Below are 12,522 nucleotides of genomic sequence, written 5' to 3' on the forward strand. Positions count from 1 at the left end.
ACGGTGCACTATATATTAAATGTAATTTATATTATGATAGGTGATTGGGCAACAACATGGCAAATTAATCTGAATGTCGATAAACACAAAGTAATGCACATTGGAAAAAATAATCCTAACTATACATACAAAATGATGGGGACAAATGTAGCTATTCCCTCTCAAGACACAGATAGAGGAGTCATTGTGGATAGTTCTCTGAAAACATCTATTCAATGTGCAGCGGCAATCAAAAAAGCAAACAGAATATTAGGAATTATTAAACAAGGGATAGAGAATATGACAGAGAATACCTTAATGCCTCTGTATAAAACCATACAATACTCACATCTTGAATACTGCATACAGATTTGGCCGCCTCATCTCAAAAAAGATATATTGGCATTGGAAAAGGTTCAGAAAAGGGCAACAAAAAGATGTGATTAAAAAGAGGTGGACTTTTAACTTAGAAAAGAGGAGACTAAGGTGGGATATGATAGAGGTCTATAAAATCATGACTGGTGTAGAAAAAGTGAATAAATAAAAGTTATTAATTAAGAACTAGGGGTGTGTCTAGACTACATGCCTCCTTCGACGGAGGCATGTAGATTAGCCAGATCGGAAGAGGGAAATGAAGCCGCGATTAAAATAATCGCGGCTTCATTTAAATTTAAATGGCTGCCCCGATCTGCCGATCAGCTGTTTGTCGGCAGATCGGGGGAGTCTGGACGCGATGCCCCGACAAAGAAGCCTTTCTTCATCGACACAGGTAAGCCTGGTTTCACGAGGCTTACCTGTGTCGATGAAGAAAGGCTTCTTTGTCGGGGCATCGCGTCCAGACTCCCCCGATCTGCCGACAAACAGCTGATCGGCAGATCGGGGCAGCCATTTAAATTTAAATGAAGCCGCGATTATTTTAATTGCGGCTTCATTTCCCTCTTCCGATCTGGCTAATCTACATGCCTCCGTCGAAGGAGGCATGTAGTCTAGACACACCCTAGGGGTCACCAAATGAAATTAATAGGAAGCAGGTTTAAAACAAACAAAAGGAAGTTTTTCTTCATTCAGCGCACAGTCAACCTGTGGAACTCCTTGCCAGAGGATGTGGTGAAGGCTAAAACTTTAACAGGGTTCAGAAAAGAGCTAGATAGATTAATGGAAGTTATGTCCATTAATGGCTATTAGCCAAGATGGGTAGGAATGGTATCCCTAGCCTCTGTTTGTCTGGAAATGGGTGACAGGGAGGGATCACATGAGGATTACCTGTTGTGTTCCTTCCCTCTGGGACATCTGTTGGCAGATAGGATACTGGGCTAGATGGACTGTTGGTCTGATGCAGTTTGACCGTTCTTATGTCCCTTTAGCTCAACTTCAGCCGGAGCTGAGGAAGAACTGCATTTTGCAGGATCAAATGTTTACTGAATATCTAGCTCCTTAGGCCCCACTCTTCCCTTGTAGTATACTCTGGCAAAAATCAGGAATAAATATCCGGGGGACCTCTATGGCTACGTCCACACTTATGCCACTGTCCATCTGGCACAGATCTAAATAACGGTGTAGATGGTGAGACATGTCTTAGATGAGTAGAGAGCCCTACATGCCTGAACCCCAAGGGTACATACCCTCCATGTCCCCAGGAAAGCTGACAGACTTGCCGGCCCCTGGGCAATGTGGGGGGGGGGCAGTTCCCCACTCCCAGGAGGGGTGGGGCCTCGGGCAGAAGGGGAGGGACTGGGCCAGCCAATTACTCTGAGTGCAGCTGTAGTGCATTGCATGGGATTCCTGCAGTGATTCTAAAGGGTCCACGGCTCTGGACACTGCTGCAGTAGTGGTGGCAGTAGCTAGGAGCCTTGAGCTCTTTAGAATCACTAGGCTCTGGGGCAGTTGCCCTCTTTGCATCCCCCACCACTGACCCCACTGTCAGCAGCCCTGCATATCCCAGTGGTGCATCTCATATCTACACTGCTTTAATGCCTAGGGATTTCTGCAGGAAATCATTATGGCTCTCCATACACAGAAGAGGTGCAATTACAGCCAAAGGCAATCCAATGGAGTGTTTCAACTTATATATGTGGATATATATTTGGGGATATTTTTTGCAGTTGTTTATGTGGTTCTGATAATACTTTGCACTATGATAGCGCTTTTAGTAGATGAAGCCTCACAACACCCCTGTGAAGTAGGGAAGTACCGTTATACACAAGTATGATCTGCAAGACACAGGCATTATCATGGATATCACAAAAAAGGTAGTCAGTGCTCAGAGTGTGGGGGCGCGTGTGGGGAAAACAATTACAAAGTGCCGATGGATTATAAAGAGAAATTATCCAGTAGAGGCAGTCCCTGGGTTACATGAACCCGATTTACATCGGATCCCTACTTACAAATGGGGTGAGGCAACCCCGCACTAGCTGCTTCCCCCCAGCAGACTAGGGAGATGCGAAACTAGCGCCCCCCCCCAGCAGACCAGGGAGATGCGGAGCGGCTTTTCTCAGCAGACACCTCAGTTTGAGAATAAAGGACTGAGGGAAGTGAGGTGTGGGAGAATAAAACTGAGCTCTGGAGAAATGTTTGGCTAGAGTTTCCCCTACAATATGTACCAGTTCCGACTTACATACAAATTCAACTTAAGAACAAACCTACAGTCCCTATCTTGTACGTAACCCGGGGACTGCCTGTAGTTCAAAATGTTTCTGTTAATGAAGCTAATGGTACATTTGCTTTGTATGTCAAAAGGACCAAGATGTGGCTCATAGTAACATCATTTTCCCTCCCAAAAATATTTTACTTTCAAAGGATTCCACTGTACAGAATGATCTGAATACAGATTCCTGACAAGCATTCTTTTGGGCTCTTCTGTGAATAAGTCTGAAAAACGGTTCCCTGTTGCTTTAAAAGTCCTAAGGCCTGTAGTGTCTGTGTGAACTATTTAGACATCTCTGGGCTGCAGTGGGGTCTTTTTCTCCAATAGCGGTGTAATTAGTTCTTCAAAGGGCCAGCTTGCATTTTATTTCAGCAAGTTGTCATTTGGGAAAGTCAAATTTCTAAACAGAAGTTCAATCCCTCACATATGTTTCCCAAGTTTATCTGCAGTTCACAAGCCAGTACAGAAGCTGTTTGACTCAGTCTGTTGCTGGGTTGGGGGAGGGCACAGGTTCACACCAATAAACAAACCTCTTTGCGATGTCAATCTCCTCACAGTGTTCGATGGGATTTCTTTGAAGCAGGGTTTGCCTGAGCTATATGAAAACTCGGGATCAGTTTCAGTATGTGCCAGGGACAAAGGCCGTTATTGTATAAAAGGCATAGAACTAAGGCTCTTTCTTCAGACAAGTCCCCGTCAATATTTTTTGTTCAGTATTAACCTGTGATCCTGGTCATGGCTAACAGAACAAAGTAGGATTGTGTTTAACTGGAGCCAATCTTTGTGGGCTGCTTTGCTTTACTTGAGACTTTCCATGGAAGATTAGAGCCAGATCCTGAGCAGGTGCAAACTGGCGTTGAAGTTACATGTACCTGGTCATGAAGTCAGTGGATGGCATGGATTTACACCACCTGAGGATCCATCCCTATAGATGGAATCAATAAGAGTCCAAAAAAGGCTGGCTTTGCACAAGTATATTAGTAATATCCTGACTACACTATCAAGTTACTGCTAAGAACTATTTATCATGATCACATTACAGAGTGGTGGAAGGAGATTAAATATTAGAGCCAAAATAGTTACAGAGTTATTCCGTAAGCCTTTCATGATTTAATTGTATTTTCTCCTCTCTGATGAATGGATTTTCCTAAATTTGACAGATTTATTTTTTGTGGCAGGTATTTTTCTCTCACAACAGTCAGTGCCAGCTTTTCATTAAATTCCAAGCAGGGAGATGAGGTGAGAGGTAATCTATTGGTAGATACAATTTGATTTAGGTCCCTGTTGCACATGTGCATTTCTTAACCATGCTAGGGTTCAGTTTTCTAAGCCTCTGTATGACTACTGATTTGTTTGAGAGAGGGAAAAAAATCCAAGGTAATGTAAATTACATAAAATAATTTAATATTTCAAAGGGCCTGTTTTAAACATCAACTTTAAACTGGAGAATTTCTAAAAGATGGTGGAACCTTTCTGTATTGTGAAAGGGATTTTTGAAAAGACCTGTGGCATATTTATGAGTTACCAGAAAGAATTCCACTCAACATACTCAAGACTGCTCATGTTGCCTTAGGTTTCCTCAGATCTCTTTGGAGACTTCCAAACGCATAAACACTGTAAATACGATCAGACATGGCTATGTCTGAGTTTTGTAAAACTGATGCTTTTTTAAAAAATAATATGATCCATAGTTTGTTTTGCTTGCCCCATATTTCATATTTAAGGAAATTAAATAAATCTCACATTTATTATCCCAAAACACTACATGTTAAAATTAATGAACATTTGGAGGTGAGCATATAAATAGTAGAGCAGCCAGACTGTTTTGTGGAACTATCCTTCAACACTTTGCCTCAATTCTTCAGGTCTGATTCATTGCATTAATATTTGTTCCTGTTTGGATTAGCTTTTCAGGGCTGATTCATTTGGTTAATATTTCTTTTTAGGACCTCTGTTATACAATGGCTGGCCATATGATACACTATTGTTTCTACATACAGTAACTATCAGCCTACATGTGGCAGTACATGTGGCATCATTCAGCACTTCTACTTCTAGTCCTAGCCGGAGACATTTTGTACTTGGGATGTGAAAAATTGACATTCCTATGCGCTACCGGTCTGCTGATTTAATGGCTGGTATAGTAGACCCGATTAAGTCAATGGCAGAATGCTCCCCTCAGCCTAGCTACTGTTGCTCAAGGCATTGGAGTTCCTACAGCAATGGGGAAACCTCCTTTCTTCATGCAGGAAGCATTTATATATGGGTGCTACACACAGCATTAACGATGGTGCTGCAGCTGTGGCTATGTGTAGCATCTTGTAGACATGACCTAAGTCAGGCTTTGGATCAGGCCCCGGGTTTCTAGTCTAAACACTCAACAACTATGTATTCTAAATTTTCTTGTGAACATTCTTCAACATTTACTTAAAATTAATTGGCTTGGAACTAAGTTCAGCCTTTTGCCAGGCCAGCTCAAGGCCTGTGATACCATTTTAATCACATGTTGATCATCAAAGTTGAATTTAAGTGGGGCATAATTTTCATGCTTTGCTCCCCCCCCCCCCCCCCCCAGCAAAGATTATCACTCTGGGAGAACAGTAAAATGATTTGCTAGAATATTTAAGGAAAGCAAATTCTGTCATGGTGAAATGATGTACAAATCTGGACAAATGTCTATGAATAACTGTTTGGAGCATTCACCCAGCTCCGTATACTTATTCCCATCTGACTGACCAGAATACCCATGATAATGTGAATATGATCATAAGTGACTCGATTCAGGTTACACATCACTCTTGTGTGCACTTCCTGCAGCTATGGAATAGCTTGATTTGAAAACCTAAAAGACCAAGGGGCAGGAGGTGTTAGTTACAGCTATAAATTTTACAGCTTGCTGGAAACCACATTAAATGGCAACATCAGTTTATAGATCAACTGTGCAACTGCCTGGTTGTTAAAGGAGCAGGGGTACATTATTGTGCTGTGGCCTAGTAAAATATGGGAACTATATTTGCTTTGGGAGAACTTAAAGGAACAATAAAATCTCAAATATCTTTGACTTCTTATTTCTCTTGCACTACAATAGCCTCAGCGATACACCCTCTGAGCTTTGCTTCTCCGATGCAGATATCTGGGCCCGGGTGCCAGGTCTAACAGAGCAACCCTCAGCTTTGAGGAATCTTCCTAGGAGTGTAGAACTGCTATAATGACTCTTGGGTCACTTCCCTCCTGGCCCCGGCATATGGGGCATGGATAGTGCTTCCCAATGGTCTGTTGCTGACAAATGGCTCCAGGGCCATTGGGAGCCATCTCTATTTTGAACAGCTAAACTATGCTGGGGTTTGAGCCAGTGCAGATGGCTCCTTTGCTTTTCTCCTTCAGGATGTCCAGCGCTCTGTGGCTAAGATCCTCTAGCCATAGATAAGAATCAGGCCCTGCTGAGTCCTATGATATAGGAGGATAGTTTGCAATCTTTTAGCGGCGATGCAAATAAAATCCATTCCCAGCTGGTGCCTAATCTCTGTCTTCCTTTAGCAAATCTAGCCCATTTATTTTGGAGCGTAAAGGGGAATAGAGCTCTTTAGGCAATCTGTCCCCCCTGGCATTCCTTAAAGGTGATGTTTATTTATTTATTGATGTTTTCATGTTTTATCACATGGAAATGTGGAACTGTATCTGAGATGTTTGCGGGACTTAGATGAGAACAGTAGAGGCCTGAGGACTAATTATTCTTGATGCTGTTTCATTCTGAATGCGGCAGAGTCCTGAATCAGATCTCTTCAACACAGAAGATCAACAGACTACTGTCTTGCCGCCAGATGGAGTCTTCGTGATGCTTTTCTTATTAACACGCTGTTTCCATGTTGAAACTATAGGCATTGTCAAGTGAAATTAATAGCATTAATGCACTGTTGTCGGATGGAAATTCTCTGTGAAACAGGCTTTTGTTGGATTGAGGGTTATTTGTGTGAAACTACTAAAGAGGTCTTCACAACTGCTACTACTTGAACTCTATGGTCTTTCTGTGAATAAAAATCCTATTGTTGAATGAAAGATAATACTGAACACAGATGAAGCACAGTTCTATTTGAAGATGCAGCTGGATTGAGGTTAGCAAACAGTACACGATGTTTTCTTGGTTCTGTCTCTGCAGTGTTGACACAGGCTTTAAAGTGGAGACATAGATTGCTTATGGAATTAATAAAGGATTTCAAAATTTTTCCTGCATAATGGCCAGATCATTGAAGTCAGCTACAAAAGTACCACCGCTGCAAGTTCAAGTCCCAGGCTATTAGCTGTCTGCATCCAGTCCCATTCAACGGAGACCTTACATGGTCACCATCTTATGGATATTTTGTGTTCTTATGACCATTTGATGTTCTTGGTTCATGGTGATCTTCAATCCAATCCACTTTCTGGTGGATGAAAAACCAAAGAAGTGGGTTGTGCCCACAAAAGCTCATACCATCTACATTTTTTGTTAGTCTCTAAGGTTCTGCAAGACTCCTTGTTGTCTTTTAAGTTTATTCAGTTAGGCTACATCTACACTGCAGAACTATTTTGGGATACCAGAAGTATCCCAAAATAGCTAATCCGTGTCTTTTGAGCTCGTTATTTTGAAATATTCTGCTATTCTGGCTTGCTATTCTGACGTGAAGACAGAGCCAAATTTTAAAATAAGCTATTTTGAAGTTACCTCAAAATAAGCTACGCAATTTGTGTAGCGTAAATTGCATAGCTTATTTTAAGGTAAGCATGCAGTATAGACGCACCCTTACAGACTAACACTGCTACCCTTCTTAAACTTTTGATCCTCACAACTGAGAAAACTCTTCTCTAGAAATAACCATTATTTCTATAGAGAAGGGTTTTCTCTCGAAATAACACGGCTACACGGGGCGTTTTATTTCACAATAACGTGATTTAAAAATGGCTCCCGGACGCGATTATGCTAATTAAGCACGGGATATTTAAATCCCACGCTTCATTAGCAATTTCGGTTCACTACATTTGCATCCCTATCTCGAGACAGGGAGCAAGTGTAGACGGACCGTTACTCTGCTAAGATTGCCAATATGGTGTCAGTTGTGAGGATTTGGCACTGCTGCTGCCTTTGCTGTACTTCTCTGTGTGAAAAAGGAGGGCTTTAATCTCCTGTGCTTCCAAAAAAGGCATATTTCGTGAGCACCACATCCATTTCAAACATAATAGAAGCAAGATTTTGGAAGACTTCTAAAGCAATGCAACAATTAGAAGTAGGAAAGTTTATTTCCTTGGTTCCCAATGGAAATGGTCATGCGAATTGTTAGAAACTATGCTCCCAAGTTGCACGGCGCTCTCTGTGAATATGGAACATACGTGGCCTTCCTGTAGAAAAAAAGTTCCTCTTTATCCAACGTACAGTGAAAAGGGAAGGAGACCCTATTCAGTTGCACTGCAACAGGAACAGGAGCAGCAAACAGGACTTTTGCAAGGGAGTTTTTCAGGTATAGGGGGAGAGACTGTGAGATCCTTGGGGTTAGTTTCTTTGTTTGTTTGTGTATTAATTCAGTGGTTCCCAACCGCCAGGCCACAGCCTGCTGCCAGGTCGCAAACCTCTGGCTGCTAGGCCATAGCGACACTGGGGGCTGAGGCTGGGATATACTGTGTGTCCTGCCCTCCTTCTCAGCTAACCAAAACCGGGCAGGGGTAGGGTCTCCTCCCAGACACAGAAGAGCAGTTTGCTGTGCGGTGGGAGAGCCACGTGAAGCCCAGCACAACAGCCTCACAGCAGTCACGACCTTCGCAGCAGCACTCAGCTGGTGGCTGGGAAGCAGCGCAGGGCTACGTGAGGGGGGGCTCTAAGCGATGGGGGGGCTACAAAGAGGAGGGAGCAAAATTATTCACCTTAGTCTCTGATGGCAAGAAGCAATGGCCTTAAATTGCAGCAAGGGAGGTTTAGGTTGGACATTATGAAAAAATTCCGAAATGTCAGGATGATTAAGCCCTGGAATAAATCGCCTAGGGAGGTTGTGGAATTGCCATCACTGGAGTTATTTAAGAGCAGATTAGATAAACAACTGTCAGGGATGGCCTAGATGCTGCTTGATCCTGTTGTGAGGGAAGGGGACTGGATTTGACAACCTCGCAATCTCCTTTCCAGTCTAGTATTCTATGAGTCTATGAAAAATAGGTGCTATGTTTCTCCTTCATTCTTCTGAGGCCTCACCCACACTCTATGATTTCTCAAAAATAATGCCTAATGATTCTGAGAACTTCAGATCATTTCTTAATTATCTTAGGATGAATTTCATCAGGTCCTAATGACCTGAAAACATTCAACTTGTCTGAATGTGCCTTACTGGGTCAGTCCAAAGATCCACCTAGCCCAGTCTCCTGTCTGCAGACATTGGCCAATGCCAGATGCCCCAGAGGGAGTGCACTAGGGATCTTAAATATCGGTTAATTGAATAGTCGGTTAACCTCATGAATTCTTATCGGTTAGTCGACTATTCTATAGTCCCCGGGCAGCCACTGTCTGTGGGGGAGTAGTGTGAGCTCCCGGACCCGGCACGAGCTGGAACTGGGCCGCAATGCCTTCCTGCCTGGCTCCTAGTACACTTTAAAAGTAGATCCGCAGCAGGGGTAGGTCCAGGACCCAGTGCAAGCTGGGACTGAGCTGGGCTACTAGCCAGCCTGCTAAAAAATTTATTGGCAAGGGTCAGAGATGGGAGGAATGCATGTAGTCTATAGCATTAACCGATAAGCTTTTGCTTAGTTATATCCCTAGAGTGAACACAACCGGTAATCATCACATGATCTCTCCCCTGTCATCCATTTCCAGACATAGAGGCTACGTTTATACTGGCATGATTTTCCGCAAATGCTTTCAACGGAAAAGTTTTCCGTTAAAAGCATTTGTGGAAAAGAGCGTCTACATTGGCATGGATGCTTTTCCGCAAAAGCACTTTTTGCAGAAAAGCGTCTGTGCCAATCTAGACGCGCTTTTGCGCAAAAAAGCCCCGATTGCCATTTTCGCGATCGGGGCTTTTTTGCGCAAAACAAATCTGAGCTGTCTACACTGGCCCTGTTGCGCAAAAACTTTTGTGCAAAAGGACTTTTGCCAGAATGGGAGCAGCATAGTATTTCCGCAAGAAGCACTGATTTCTTACATGAGATCGTCAGTGTTCTTGCAGAAATTCAAGTGGCCAGTGTAGACAGCTGGCAAGTTTTTCCGCAAAAGCACTTGCTTTTGCAGAAAAACTTGCCAGTCTAGACACAGCCAGAGGCTAAGGACCTAACCTCCATGAATTTATGTAGTTCTTTTTTGAACCCTATTATAGTCCTGGTCTTCACAACATCCTCTGGCAAGGAGTACCAGAGGCTGACTATGTGCTACATGAAGAAAAACTTCCTTTTGTTTGTTTTAAACCTGCTACCTATTAATTTCATTTGGTGACCCCTAGTTCTTATATTATGGGAACAAGTAAATAACTTTTCTTTATTCACTTTTTTCCACATGAGACCTCTATCATATCTCCCCTTAGTGTCCTCTTTTCTAAGCTGAAACGTCTCAGTCTTTTTAATTTCTCTTCATATGGGACCCATTCCAAACCCCCAATCATTTTTGTTGCCTTTTTTTCTGAACCTTTCCTAATGCCAGTGTATCTTTTTTGAGATGAGGCAACTATATCTGTACAAAGTATTCAAGATGTGGACATACCATGGATTCATATCGAGGCAATAAGATATTCTCTGTCTTATTCACTATCCCTTTTTTAATGATTCCTAGCATTCTGTTTGCTTTTTTGGCTGCTGTTGCACACTGAGTGGATGTTTTCAGAGAGCTATCCACAATGACTCCAAGATCTCTCTCTTGAGCAGTTGTAGCTAAATTAGTTCCCATCATATTGAATGTATTGTTCGGATTATTTTTCCAAGGTGTATTACTTTACATTTATCAACATTAAATTTCATTTGCCATTTTGTTGCCCAATCACTTAGTTTTATGAGATTTTTGAAGCTCTTCACAATATGCTTTGGTCTTAACTATCTTCAGCAGTTTAATATCATCTGCAAATGTTGCTACCTCGCTGTTTACTCCTTTTTCCAGATGATTTATAAATAAATTGAATAGGAATGGTCCCATTATGGACTCTTGGGGGACACAACTAGTTACCTATCTCCATTTGGAAAACTTACCATTTATTCCTACCTTTTGATTTCTGTCTTAACCAATTATCAATCCTTCGATCTCTTCGATCCTTCCTGTCAAAGGTAGGAGCCCGGGCCGAGGCAGGTGCATCCTGGATGTGAATGCCTGGCTGCGAAGATGGTGTCACCAGGAGGGCTTTGGCTTCCTCGACCACAGGATGCTATTCCAGGAAGGACTGCTGGGCAGAGATGGCGTTCACTTTTTGAAGAGGGGGAAGACCCTTTTGGACACAGACTGGCTAACCTAGTGAGAAGGGCTTTAAACTAGGTTCGATGGGGACAGGTGAGCAAAGCCCATGGGTAAGTGAAGAACATGGAGACCTTGGAGATGGGTCGGAAATGGGAGGGAGCGTGGGCTATAATGGCAGAGAGAAAGGAGGGTCAGGGCAAAACTGGGAGGAAAGATCAAATCAGTATCTTAGATGCCTATATACCAATCCAAGAAGTATGGATAATAAGCAGGAAGAACAGGAAGTGCTAATAAATAAATACAACTATGACATTGTTGGCATCACAGAAACTTGGTGGGATAATACACACGATTGGAATATTGGTATAGAAGGATACAGTTTACTCAGGAAGGACAGGCGGGGAAAAAAGGGAGGAGGTATTGCCTTATATATTAAAAATGTACACACTTGGACTGAGGTGGAGATGGACGTAGGAGACAGAAGTGTTGAGAGTCTCTGGATTAGGCTAAAAGGGGTAAAAAACAAGGGTGATGTCATCATAGGAGTCTACTACAGTCCACCTACTCAGGTAGAAAAGGTGGATGAGGCTTTTTTTAAACAACTAACAAAATCATCCAAAGCGCAGGATTTGGTGGTGATGGGGGACTTCAACTATTCAGATATGTGTTGGGAAACTAACACAGCGGGGCACAGACTATCCAATAAGTTCTTGGACTGCATTGGTGATAATTTTTTATTTCAGAAAGTTGAAAAAGCTACCGGGGGGAAGCTGTTCTAGATTTGATTTGAACAAATAGGGAGGAAATGGTTGAGAATTTGAAAATGGAAGGCAGCTTGGGTGAAAGTGATCATGAAATCATAGATTTCACAATTCTAAGTATGGTGGAAGGGAGACTTGCAAATTAGAGACAATGGATTTCAGGAAGGCAGATTTTGGTAACCTCAGAGAGCTGGTAGATAAGGTCCCATGGGAAGCAAGACTGAGGGGAAAAACAACTGAAGAGAGTTGGCAGTTTTTCAAAGGGACATTGTTAAGGGCTCAAAAGTGAGCTAATTTGCTGTGTCAGAAAGATAGAAAATATGGCAAAAGACTGCCTTGGATCAACCAGGAGATCTTGCACGAACTAAAAATAAAAAAGGAGTCATATAAAAAATGGAAAGTAGGACAAATTACAAAGGATGAATATAGGAAAACAACACAGCAATGTAGGGGCAAGATTAGAAAGGCAAAGCACAAAATGAGCTCAAACTAGCTACAGGAATAAAGGGAAACAAGAAGATTTTTTATAAATACATTAGAAGCAAGAGGAAGACCAAGGCCAGGGTAGGCCCACCGGTCAGTGAGGAGGGGAGAAACAGTAACAGGAAACTTGGAAATGGCAGAGATGCTTAATGACTTATTTGTTTCGGTCTTCATTGAGAAGCCTGAAGGAATACCTAACATAGTGAATGCTAGTGGGAAGGGGGTAGGTTTAGAAGATAAAAATAAAAAAAAGAACAAGTTAAAAATCA

The 12,522-nt window shown here is 42.4% G+C and overlaps 1 long non-coding RNA gene across 1 annotated transcript in view; it reads left to right on the top strand.

Annotated features, from left to right (window-relative positions):
- LOC142830651 (uncharacterized) overlaps window positions 1–12,522 on the top strand; it is a 28,401-nt gene that overhangs the window by 10,067 nt on the left and 5,812 nt on the right. The window contains exon 3 of the long non-coding RNA XR_012906088.1: window positions 10,883–11,102. This is a non-coding gene — a long non-coding RNA (uncharacterized LOC142830651). The remainder of the gene's footprint in view (window positions 1–10,882; window positions 11,103–12,522) is intronic.

The sequence above is a fragment of the Pelodiscus sinensis genome, chromosome 9, assembly GCF_049634645.1.
Source record: "Pelodiscus sinensis isolate JC-2024 chromosome 9, ASM4963464v1, whole genome shotgun sequence".
NCBI lineage: Eukaryota > Metazoa > Chordata > Testudines > Trionychidae > Pelodiscus > Pelodiscus sinensis.